The following is a 12,350-nucleotide window of genomic DNA, read 5'->3' as shown; positions in this document are numbered from 1 at the left end:
GGGTAGAATATATATCCCATGGGGGTAAAATTGAAAAAAGTTGAAAAAAAATTTTTTTGGACTTAGTCATTTTTCCGGCATTTATCAGACTTTCAGTTAGGGGAAATGTCAGTGAGCATTCCAATTTCAGTTCTAGAGTGATTCGCCCGATGAGTCCTTCATATTTAGTCGTTTTCAGCCACTTTTCTGAATTTTTGAAAATTTCACTTTTTTGTGAAAATATCCACTAAATGAGGGAATAATATGTGTGAGGGTACCCCAGGAGAGTTCCAAATGTGTGTGGGTAGAATATATATCCCAGGGGGTTAAAATTGAAAAAAGTTGAAAAAAAATTTTTTTTGGACTTAGTCATTTTTCCGGCGTTTATCAGACTTTCAGTTAGGGGAAATGTCAGTGAGCATTCCAATTTCAGTTCCAGAGCCATTCGCCCGATGAGTCCTTCATATTTAGTCGTTTTAAGCCAAGTATCTGAATTTTTGAAAATTTCACTTTTTTGTGAAAATATCCACTAAATGAGGGAATAATATGTGTGAGGGTACCCCAGGAGAGTTCCAAATGTAAATGGGTAGAATATATATCCCACGGGGGTAAAATTGAAAAAAGTTGAAAAAATTTTTTTTTGGACTTAGTCATTTTTCCGGCGTTTATCAGACTTTCAGATAGGGGAAATGTCAGTGAGCATTCCCATTTAAGTTCCAGAGTGATTCGCCCGATGAGTCCTTCATATTTATTCGTTTCCAGCCAATTTTCTGAATTTTTGAAAATTTCACTTTTTTGTGAAAATATCCACTAAATGAGGGAATAATATGTGTGAGGGTACCCCAGGAGAGTTCCAAATGTGTGTGGTTAGAATATATATCCCACGGGGGTAAAATTGAAAAAAGTTGAAAAAAATTTTTTTTGGACTTAGTCATTTTTCCGGGGTTTATCAGACTTTCAGATAGGGGAAATGTCAGTGAGCGTTCCGATTTCAGTTCCACAGCGATTCGCCCGTTGAGTCCTTCATATTTAGTCGTTTTCAGACAATTTTCTGAATTTTTGAAAATTTCACTTTTTTGTGAAAATATCCACTAAATGAGGGAATAATATGTGTAAGGGTACCCCAGGAGAGTTCCAAATGTGTGTGGGTAGAATATATATCCCATGGGGGTAAAATTGAAAAAAGGTGAAAAATTTTTTTTTGGGACTTAGTCATTTTTCCGGCGTTTATCAGACTTTCAGATAGGGGAAATGACAGTGAGCGTTCCGATTTCAATTTCAGAGCGATTCGCCCGATGAGTCCTTCATATTTAGTCGTTTTCAACCAATTTTCAGAATTTTTGAAAATTTCACTTTTTTGTGAAAATATCCACTAAATGAGGGAATAATATGTGTGAGGGTACCCCAAGAGAGTTCCAAATGTGTGTGGGTAGAATATATATCCCACGGGGGTAAAATTGAAAAAAGTTGAAAAAAAATTTTTTTGGACTTAGTCATTTTTCCGGCATTTATCAGACTTTCAGTTAGGGGAAATGTCAGTGAGCATTCCAATTTCAGTTCTAGAGTGATTCGCCCGATGAGTCCTTCATATTTAGTCGTTTTCAGCCAATTTTCTGAATTTTTGAAAATTTCACTTTTTTGTGAAAATATCCACTAAATGAGGGAATAATTTGTGTGAGGGTACCCCAGGAGAGTTCCAAATGTGTGTGGGTAGAATATATATCCCACGGGGGTAAAATTGAAAAAAGTTGAAAAAATTTTTTTTTGGACTTAGTCATTTTTCCGGCGTTTATCAGACTTTCAGATAGGGGAAATGTCAGTGAGCATTCCCATTTAAGTTCCAGAGTGATTCGCCCGATGAGTCCTTCATATTTAGTCGTTTCCAGCCAATTTTCTGAATTTTTGAAAATTTCACTTTTTTGTGAAAATATCCACTAAATGAGGGAATAATATGTGTGAGGGTACCCCAGGAGAGTTCCAAATGTGTGTGGGTAGAATATATATACCACGCGGGTAAAATTGAAAAAAGTTGAAAAAAAAATTTTTTTGGACTTAGTCATTTTTCCGGCGTTTATCAGACTTTCAGTTAGGGGAAATGTCAGTGAGCTTTCCAATTTCAGTTCCAGAGCGATTCGCCTGATGAGTCCTTCATATTTAGTCATTTTCAGCCACTTTTCTGAATTTTTGAAAATTTCACTTTTTTGTGAAAATATCCACTAAATGAGGGAATAATATGTGTGAGGGTACCCCAGGAGAGTTCCAAATGTGTGTGGGTAGAATATATATCCCATGGGGGTAAAATTGAAAAAAGTTGAAAAAAAATTTTTTTGGACTTAGTCATTTTTCCGGCATTTATCAGACTTTCAGTTAGGGGAAATGTCAGTGAGCATTCCAATTTCAGTTCTAGAGTGATTCGCCCGATGAGTCCTTCATATTTAGTCGTTTTCAGCCACTTTTCTGAATTTTTGAAAATTTCACTTTTTTGTGAAAATATCCACTAAATGAGGGAATAATATGTGTGAGGGTACCCCAGGAGAGTTCCAAATGTGTGTGGGTAGAATATATATCCCAGGGGGTTAAAATTGAAAAAAGTTGAAAAAAAAATTTTTTTGGACTTAGTCATTTTTCCGGCGTTTATCAGACTTTCAGTTAGGGGAAATGTCAGTGAGCATTCCAATTTCAGTTCCAGAGCCATTCGCCCGATGAGTCCTTCATATTTAGTCGTTTTAAGCCAAGTATCTGAATTTTTGAAAATTTCACTTTTTTGTGAAAATATCCACTAAATGAGGGAATAATATGTGTGAGGGTACCCCAGGAGAGTTCCAAATGTAAATGGGTAGAATATATATCCCACGGGGGTAAAATTGAAAAAAGTTGAAAAAATTTTTTTTTGGACTTAGTCATTTTTCCGGCGTTTATCAGACTTTCAGATAGGGGAAATGTCAGTGAGCATTCCCATTTAAGTTCCAGAGTGATTCGCCCGATGAGTCCTTCATATTTATTCGTTTCCAGCCAATTTTCTGAATTTTTGAAAATTTCACTTTTTTGTGAAAATATCCACTAAATGAGGGAATAATATGTGTGAGGGTACCCCAGGAGAGTTCCAAATGTGTGTGGTTAGAATATATATCCCACGGGGGTAAAATTGAAAAAAGTTGAAAAAAATTTTTTTTGGACTTAGTCATTTTTCCGGGGTTTATCAGACTTTCAGATAGGGGAAATGTCAGTGAGCGTTCCGATTTCAGTTCCACAGCGATTCGCCCGTTGAGTCCTTCATATTTAGTCGTTTTCAGACAATTTTCTGAATTTTTGAAAATTTCACTTTTTTGTGAAAATATCCACTAAATGAGGGAATAATATGTGTAAGGGTACCCCAGGAGAGTTCCAAATGTGTGTGGGTAGAATATATATCCCATGGGGGTAAAATTGAAAAAAGGTGAAAAATTTTTTTTTGGGACTTAGTCATTTTTCCGGCGTTTATCAGACTTTCAGATAGGGGAAATGACAGTGAGCGTTCCGATTTCAATTTCAGAGCGATTCGCCCGATGAGTCCTTCATATTTAGTCGTTTTCAACCAATTTTCAGAATTTTTGAAAATTTCACTTTTTTGTGAAAATATCCACTAAATGAGGGAATAATATGTGTGAGGGTACCCCAAGAGAGTTCCAAATGTGTGTGGGTAGAATATATATCCCACGGGGGTAAAATTGAAAAAAGTTGAAAAAAAATTTTTTTGGACTTAGTCATTTTTCCGGCATTTATCAGACTTTCAGTTAGGGGAAATGTCAGTGAGCATTCCAATTTCAGTTCTAGAGTGATTCGCCCGATGAGTCCTTCATATTTAGTCGTTTTCAGCCAATTTTCTGAATTTTTGAAAATTTCACTTTTTTGTGAAAATATCCACTAAATGAGGGAATAATTTGTGTGAGGGTACCCCAGGAGAGTTCCAAATGTGTGTGGGTAGAATATATATCCCACGGGGGTAAAATTGAAAAAAGTTGAAAAAATTTTTTTTTGGACTTAGTCATTTTTCCGGCGTTTATCAGACTTTCAGATAGGGGAAATGTCAGTGAGCATTCCCATTTAAGTTCCAGAGTGATTCGCCCGATGAGTCCTTCATATTTAGCCGTTTCCAGCCAATTTTCTGAATTTTTGAAAATTTCACTTTTTTGTGAAAATATCCACTAAATGAGGGAATAATATGTGTGAGGGTACCCCAGGAGAGTTCCAAATGTGTGTGGGTAGAATATATATCCCACGGGGGTAAAATTGAAAAAAGTTGAAAAAATTTTTTTTTGGACTTAGTCATTTTTCCGGCGTTTATCAGACTTTCAGATAGGGGAAATGTCAGTGAGCATTCCCATTTAAGTTCCAGAGTGATTCGCCCGATGAGTCCTTCATATTTAGTCGTTTCCAGCCAATTTTCTGAATTTTTGAAAATTTCACTTTTTTGTGAAAATATCCACTAAATGAGGGAATAATATGTGTGAGGGTACCCCAGGAGAGTTCCAAATGTGTGTGGGTAGAATATATATACCATGGGGGTAAAATTGAAAAAAGTTGAAAAAAAAATTTCTTTGGACTTAGTCATTTTTCCGGCGTTTATCAGACTTTCAGTTAGGGGAAATGTCAGTGAGCATTCCAATTTCAGTTCCAGAGCCATTCGCCCGATGAGTCCTTCATATTTAGTCGTTTTAAGCCAAGTATCTGAATTTTTGAAAATTTCACTTTTTTGTGAAAATATCCACTAAATGAGGGAATAATATGTGTGAGGGTACCCCAGGAGAGTTCCAAATGTGTGTGGTTAGAATATATATCCCACGGGGGTAAAATTGAAAAAAGTTGAAAAAAATTTTTTTTGGACTTAGTCATTTTTCCGGGGTTTATCAGACTTTCAGATAGGGGAAATGTCAGTGAGCGTTCCGATTTCAGTTCCACAGCGATTCGCCCGTTGAGTCCTTCATATTTAGTCGTTTTCAGACAATTTTCTGAATTTTTGAAAATTTCACTTTTTTGTGAAAATATCCACTAAATGAGGGAATAATTTGTGTGAGGGTACCCCAGGAGAGTTCCAAATGTGTGTGGGTAGAATATATATCCCACGGGGGTAAAATTGAAAAAAGTTGAAAAAATTTTTTTTTGGACTTAGTCATTTTTCCGGCGTTTATCAGACTTTCAGATAGGGGAAATGTCAGTGAGCATTCCCATTTAAGTTCCAGAGTGATTCGCCCGATGAGTCCTTCATATTTAGTCGTTTCCAGCCAATTTTCTGAATTTTTGAAAATTTCACTTTTTTGTGAAAATATCCACTAAATGAGGGAATAATATGTGTGAGGGAACCCCAGGAGAGTTCCAAATGTGTGTGGGTAGAATATATATACCACGGGGGTAAAATTGAAAAAAGTTGAAAAAAAAATTTTTTTGGACTTAGTCATTTTTCCGGCGTTTATCAGACTTTCAGTTAGGGGAAATGTCAGTGAGCTTTCCAATTTCAGTTCCAGAGCGATTCGCCTGATGAGTCCTTCATATTTAGTCATTTTCAGCCACTTTTCTGAATTTTTGAAAATTTCACTTTTTTGTGAAAATATCCACTAAATGAGGGAATAATATGTGTGAGGGTACCCCAGGAGAGTTCCAAATGTGTGTGGGTAGAATATATATCCCACGGGGGTAAAATTGAAAAAAGTTGAAAAAATTTTTTTTTGGACTTAGTCATTTTTCCGGCGTTTATCAGACTTTCAGATAGGGGAAATGTCAGTGAGCATTCCCATTTAAGTTCCAGAGTGATTCGCCCGATGAGTCCTTCATATTTAGTCGTTTTCAACCAATTTTCAGAATTTTTGAAAATTTCACTTTTTTGTGAAAATATCCACTAAATGAGGGAATAATATGTGTGAGGGTACCCCAAGAGAGTTCCAAATGTGTGTGGGTAGAATATATATCCCACGGGGGTAAAATTGAAAAAAGTTGAAAAAAAATTTTTTTGGACTTAGTCATTTTTCCGGCATTTATCAGACTTTCAGTTAGGGGAAATGTCAGTGAGCATTCCAATTTCAGTTCTAGAGTGATTCGCCCGATGAGTCCTTCATATTTAATCGTTTTCAGCCAATTTTCTGAATTTTTGAAAATTTCACTTTTTTGTGAAAATATCCACTAAATGAGGGAATAATTTGTGTGAGGGTACCCCAGGAGAGTTCCAAATGTGTGTGGGTAGAATATATATCCCACGGGGGTAAAATTGAAAAAAGTTGAAAAAATTTTTTTTTGGACTTAGTCATTTTTCCGGCGTTTATCAGACTTTCAGATAGGGGAAATGTCAGTGACCATTCCCATTTAAGTTCCAGAGTGATTCGCCCGATGAGTCCTTCATATTTAGTCGTTTCCAGCCAATTTTCTGAATTTTTGAAAATTTCACTTTTTTGTGAAAATATCCACTAAATGAGGGAATAATATGTGTGAGGGAACCCCAGGAGAGTTCCAAATGTGTGTGGGTAGAATATATATACCACGGGGGTAAAATTGAAAAAAGTTGAAAAAAAAATTTTTTTGGACTTAGTCATTTTTCCGGCGTTTATCAGACTTTCAGTTAGGGGAAATGTCAGTGAGCTTTCCAATTTCAGTTCCAGAGCGATTCGCCTGATGAGTCCTTCATATTTAGTCATTTTCAGCCACTTTTCTGAATTTTTGAAAATTTCACTTTTTTGTGAAAATATCCACTAAATGAGGGAATAATATGTGTGAGGGTACCCCAGGAGAGTTCCAAATGTGTGTGGGTAGAATATATATCCCACGGGGGTAAAATTGAAAAAAGTTGAAAAAATTTTTTTTTGGACTTAGTCATTTTTCCGGCGTTTATCAGACTTTCAGATAGGGGAAATGTCAGTGAGCATTCCCATTTAAGTTCCAGAGTGATTCGCCCGATGAGTCCTTCATATTTAGTCGTTTCCAGCCAATTTTCTGAATTTTTGAAAATTTCACTTTTTTGTGAAAATATCCACTAAATGAGGGAATAATATGTGTGAGGGTACCCCAGGAGAGTTCCAAATGTGTGTGGGTAGAATATATCTACCATGGGGGTAAAATTGAAAAAAGTTGAAAAAAAAATTTCTTTGGACTTAGTCATTTTTCCGGCGTTTATCAGACTTTCAGTTAGGGGAAATGTCAGTGAGCATTCCAATTTCAGTTCCAGAGCCATGCGCCCGATGAGTCCTTCATATTTAGTCGTTTTAAGCCAAGTATCTGAATTTTTGAAAATTTCACTTTTTTGTGAAAATATCCACTAAATGAGGGAATAATATGTGTGAGGGTACCCCAGGAGAGTTCCAAATGTAAATGGGTAGAATATATATCCCATGGGGGTAAAATTGAAAAAAGTTGAAAAAATTTTTTTTTGGACTTAGTCATTTTTCCGGCGTTTATCAGACTTTCAGATAGGGGAAATGTCAGTGAGCATTCCCATTTAAGTTCCAGAGTGATTCGCCCGATGAGTCCTTCATATTTAGTCGTTTCCAGCCAATTTTCTGAATTTTTGAAAATTTCACTTTTTTGTGAAAATATCCACTAAATGAGGGAATAATATGTGTGAGGGTACCCCAGGAGAGTTCCAAATGTGAGTGGTTAGAATATATATCCCACGGGGGTAAAATTGAAAAAAGTTGAAAAAATTTTTTTTTGGACTTAGTCATTTTTCCGGAGTTTATCAGACTTTCAGATAGGGGAAATGTCAGTGAGCGTTCCGATTTCAGTTCCACAGCGATTCGCCCGTTGAGTCCTTCATATTTAGTCGTTTTCAGACAATTTTCTGAATTTTTGAAAATTTCACTTTTTTGTGAAAATATCCACTAACTGAGGGAATAATATGTGTGAGGGTACCCCAGGAGAGTTCCAAATGTGTGTGGGTAGAATATATATCCCATGGAGGTAAAATTGAAAAAAGGTAAAAAAAATTTTTTTTGGACAGTCATTTTTCCGGCGTTTATCATACTTTCAGATAGGGGAAATGACAGTGAGCATTCCGATTTCAATTTCAGAGCGATTCGCCCGATGAGTCCTTCATATTTAGTCGTTTTCAGCCAATTTCCTGAATTTTTGAAAATTTCACTTTTTTGTGACAATATCCACTAAATGAGGGAATAATATGTGTAAGGGTACCCCAGGAGAGTTCCAAATGTGTGTGGGTAGAATATATATCCCACGGGGGTAAAATTGGAAAAAGTTGAAAAAAATTTTTTTTTGACTTAGTCATTTTTCCGGCGTTTATCAGACTTTCAGTTAGGGGAAATGTCAGTGAGCATTCCAATTTCAGTTCTAGAGTGATTCGCCCGATGAGTCCTTCATATTTAGTAGTTTCCAGCCAATTTTCTGAATTTTTGAAAATTTCACTTTTTTGTGAAAATATCCACTAAATGAGGGAATAATATGTGTGAGGGTACCCCAGGAGAGTTCCAAATGTGTGTGGGTAGAATATATATCCCACGGGGGTAAAATTGAAAAGAGTTGAAAAAAATTTTTTTTGGACTTAGTCATTTTTCCGGCGTTTATCAGACTTTCAGATAGGAGAAATGTCAGTGAGCGTTCCGATTTCAGTTCCAGAGCGATTTGCCTGATGAGTCCTTCATGTTTAGTCGTTTTCAGCCAATTTTCTGAATTTTTGAAAATTTCACTTTTTTGTGAAAATATCCACGAAATGAGGGAATAATATGTGTGAGGGTACCCCAGGAGAGTTGCAAATGTGTGTGGGTAGAATATATATCCCATGGGGGTAAAATTGAAAAAAGGTAAAAAAAAATTTTTTGGACTTAGTCATTTTTCCGGCGTTTATCAGACTTTCAGTTAGGGGAAAAGTCAGTGAGCGTTCCAATTTCAGTTCCAGAGTGATTCGCCAGATGAGTCGTTCATATTTATTCATTTTCAGCAAATTTTCTGAATTTTTGAAAATTTCACTTTTTTGTGAAAATATCCACTAAATGAGGGAATAATATGTGTGAGGGTACCCCAGGAGAGTTCCAAATGTGTGTGGGTAGAATATATATCCCACGGGGGTAAAATTGAAAAAAGGTAAAAAAAATTTTTTTGGGCTTAGTCATTTTTCCGGGGTTTATCAGACTTTCAGATAGGGGAAATGTCAGTGAGCGTTCCGATTTCAGTTCCACAGCGATTCGCCCGTTGAGTCCTTCATATTTAGTCGTTTTCAGACAATTTTCTGAATTTTTGAAAATTTCACTTTTTTGTGAAAATATCCACTAAATGAGGGAATAATATGTGTAAGGGTACCCCAGGAGAGTTCCAAATGTGTGTGGGTAGAATATATATCCCATGGGGGTAAAATTGAAAAAAGGTGAAAAAATTTTTTTTGGGACTTAGTCATTTTTCCGGCGTTTATCAGACTTTCAGATAGGGGAAATGACAGTGAGCGTTCCGATTTCAATTTCAGAGCGATTCGCCCGATGAGTCCTTCATATTTAGTCGTTTTCAACCAATTTTCAGAATTTTTGAAAATTTCACTTTTTTGTGAAAATATCCACTAAATGAGGGAATAATATGTGTGAGGGTACCCCAAGAGAGTTCCAAATGTGTGTGGGTAGAATATATATCCCACGGGGGTAAAATTGAAAAAAGTTGAAAAAAAATTTTTTTGGACTTAGTCATTTTTCCGGCATTTATCAGACTTTCAGTTAGGGGAAATGTCAGTGAGCATTCCAGTTTCAGTTCTAGAGTGATTCGCCCGATGAGTCCTTCATATTTAATCGTTTTCAGCCAATTTTCTGAATTTTTGAAAATTTCACTTTTTTGTGAAAATATCCACTAAATGAGGGAATAATTTGTGTGAGGGTACCCCAGGAGAGTTCCAAATGTGTGTGGGTAGAATATATATCCCACGGGGGTAAAATTGAAAAAAGTTGAAAAAATTTTTTTTTGGACTTAGTCATTTTTCCGGCGTTTATCAGACTTTCAGATAGGGGAAATGTCAGTGAGCATTCCCATTTAAGTTCCAGAGTGATTCGCCCGATGAGTCCTTCATATTTAGTCGTTTCCAGCCAATTTTCTGAATTTTTGAAAATTTCACTTTTTTGTGAAAATATCCACTAAATGAGGGAATAATATGTGTGAGGGAACCCCAGGAGAGTTCCAAATGTGTGTGGGTAGAATATATATACCACGGGGGTAAAATTGAAAAAAGTTGAAAAAAAAATTTTTTTGGACTTAGTCATTTTTCCGGCGTTTATCAGACTTTCAGTTAGGGGAAATGTCAGTGAGCTTTCCAATTTCAGTTCCAGAGCGATTCGCCTGATGAGTCCTTCATATTTAGTCATTTTCAGCCACTTTTCTGAATTTTTGAAAATTTCACTTTTTTGTGAAAATATCCACTAAATGAGGGAATAATATGTGTGAGGGTACCCCAGGAGAGTTCCAAATGTGTGTGGGTAGAATATATATCCCATGGGGGTAAAATTGAAAAAAGTTGAAAAAATTTTTTTTTGGACTTAGTCATTTTTCCGGCGTTTATCAGACTTTCAGATAGGGGAAATGTCAGTGAGCATTCCCATTTAAGTTCCAGAGTGATTCGCCCGATGAGTCCTTCATATTTAGTCGTTTCCAGCCAATTTTCTGAATTTTTGAAAATTTCACTTTTTTGTGAAAATATCCACTAAATGAGGGAATAATATGTGTGAGGGTACCCCAGGAGAGTTCCAAATGTGAGTGGTTAGAATATATATCCCACGGGGGTAAAATTGAAAAAAGTTGAAAAAATTTTTTTTTGGACTTAGTCATTTTTCCGGAGTTTATCAGACTTTCAGATAGGGGAAATGTCAGTGAGCGTTCCGATTTCAGTTCCACAGCGATTCGCCCGTTGAGTCCTTCATATTTAGTCGTTTTCAGACAATTTTCTGAATTTTTGAAAATTTCACTTTTTTGTGAAAATATCCACTAACTGAGGGAATAATATGTGTGAGGGTACCCCAGGAGAGTTCCAAATGTGTGTGGGTAGAATATATATCCCATGGAGGTAAAATTGAAAAAAGGTAAAAAAAATTTTTTTTGGACAGTCATTTTTCCGGCGTTTATCATACTTTCAGATAGGGGAAATGACAGTGAGCATTCCGATTTCAATTTCAGAGCGATTCGCCCGATGAGTCCTTCATATTTAGTCGTTTTCAGCCAATTTCCTGAATTTTTGAAAATTTCACTTTTTTGTGACAATATCCACTAAATGAGGGAATAATATGTGTAAGGGTACCCCAGGAGAGTTCCAAATGTGTGTGGGTAGAATATATATCCCACGGGGGTAAAATTGGAAAAAGTTGAAAAAAATTTTTTTTTGACTTAGTCATTTTTCCGGCGTTTATCAGACTTTCAGTTAGGGGAAATGTCAGTGAGCATTCCAATTTCAGTTCTAGAGTGATTCGCCCGATGAGTCCTTCATATTTAGTAGTTTCCAGCCAATTTTCTGAATTTTTGAAAATTTCACTTTTTTGTGAAAATATCCACTAAATGAGGGAATAATATGTGTGAGGGTACCCCAGGAGAGTTCCAAATGTGTGTGGGTAGAATATATATCCCACGGGGGTAAAATTGAAAAGAGTTGAAAAAAATTTTTTTTGGACTTAGTCATTTTTCCGGCGTTTATCAGACTTTCAGATAGGAGAAATGTCAGTGAGCGTTCCGATTTCAGTTCCAGAGCGATTTGCCTGATGAGTCCTTCATGTTTAGTCGTTTTCAGCCAATTTTCTGAATTTTTGAAAATTTCACTTTTTTGTGAAAATATCCACGAAATGAGGGAATAATATGTGTGAGGGTACCCCAGGAGAGTTGCAAATGTGTGTGGGTAGAATATATATCCCATGGGGGTAAAATTGAAAAAAGGTAAAAAAAAATTTTTTGGACTTAGTCATTTTTCCGGCGTTTATCAGACTTTCAGTTAGGGGAAAAGTCAGTGAGCGTTCCAATTTCAGTTCCAGAGTGATTCGCCAGATGAGTCGTTCATATTTATTCATTTTCAGCAAATTTTCTGAATTTTTGAAAATTTCACTTTTTTGTGAAAATATCCACTAAATGAGGGAATAATATGTGTGAGGGTACCCCAGGAGAGTTCCAAATGTGTGTGGGTAGAATATATATCCCACGGGGGTAAAATTGAAAAAAGGTAAAAAAAATTTTTTTGGGCTTAGTCATTTTTCCGGGGTTTATCAGACTTTCAGATAGGGGAAATGTCAGTGAGCGTTCCGATTTCAGTTCCACAGCGATTCGCCCGTTGAGTCCTTCATATTTAGTCGTTTTCAGACAATTTTCTGAATTTTTGAAAATTTCACTTTTTTGTGAAAATATCCACTAAATGAGGGAATAATATGTGTAAGGGTACCCCAGGAGAG

The sequence above is a fragment of the Phyllobates terribilis genome, unplaced genomic scaffold (assembly GCF_046119375.1).
Source record: "Phyllobates terribilis strain yellow unplaced genomic scaffold, ASM4611937v1 Scaffold_13__5_contigs__length_258822181, whole genome shotgun sequence".
NCBI lineage: Eukaryota > Metazoa > Chordata > Amphibia > Anura > Dendrobatidae > Phyllobates > Phyllobates terribilis.
This window is presented reverse-complemented; position numbering follows the sequence as displayed.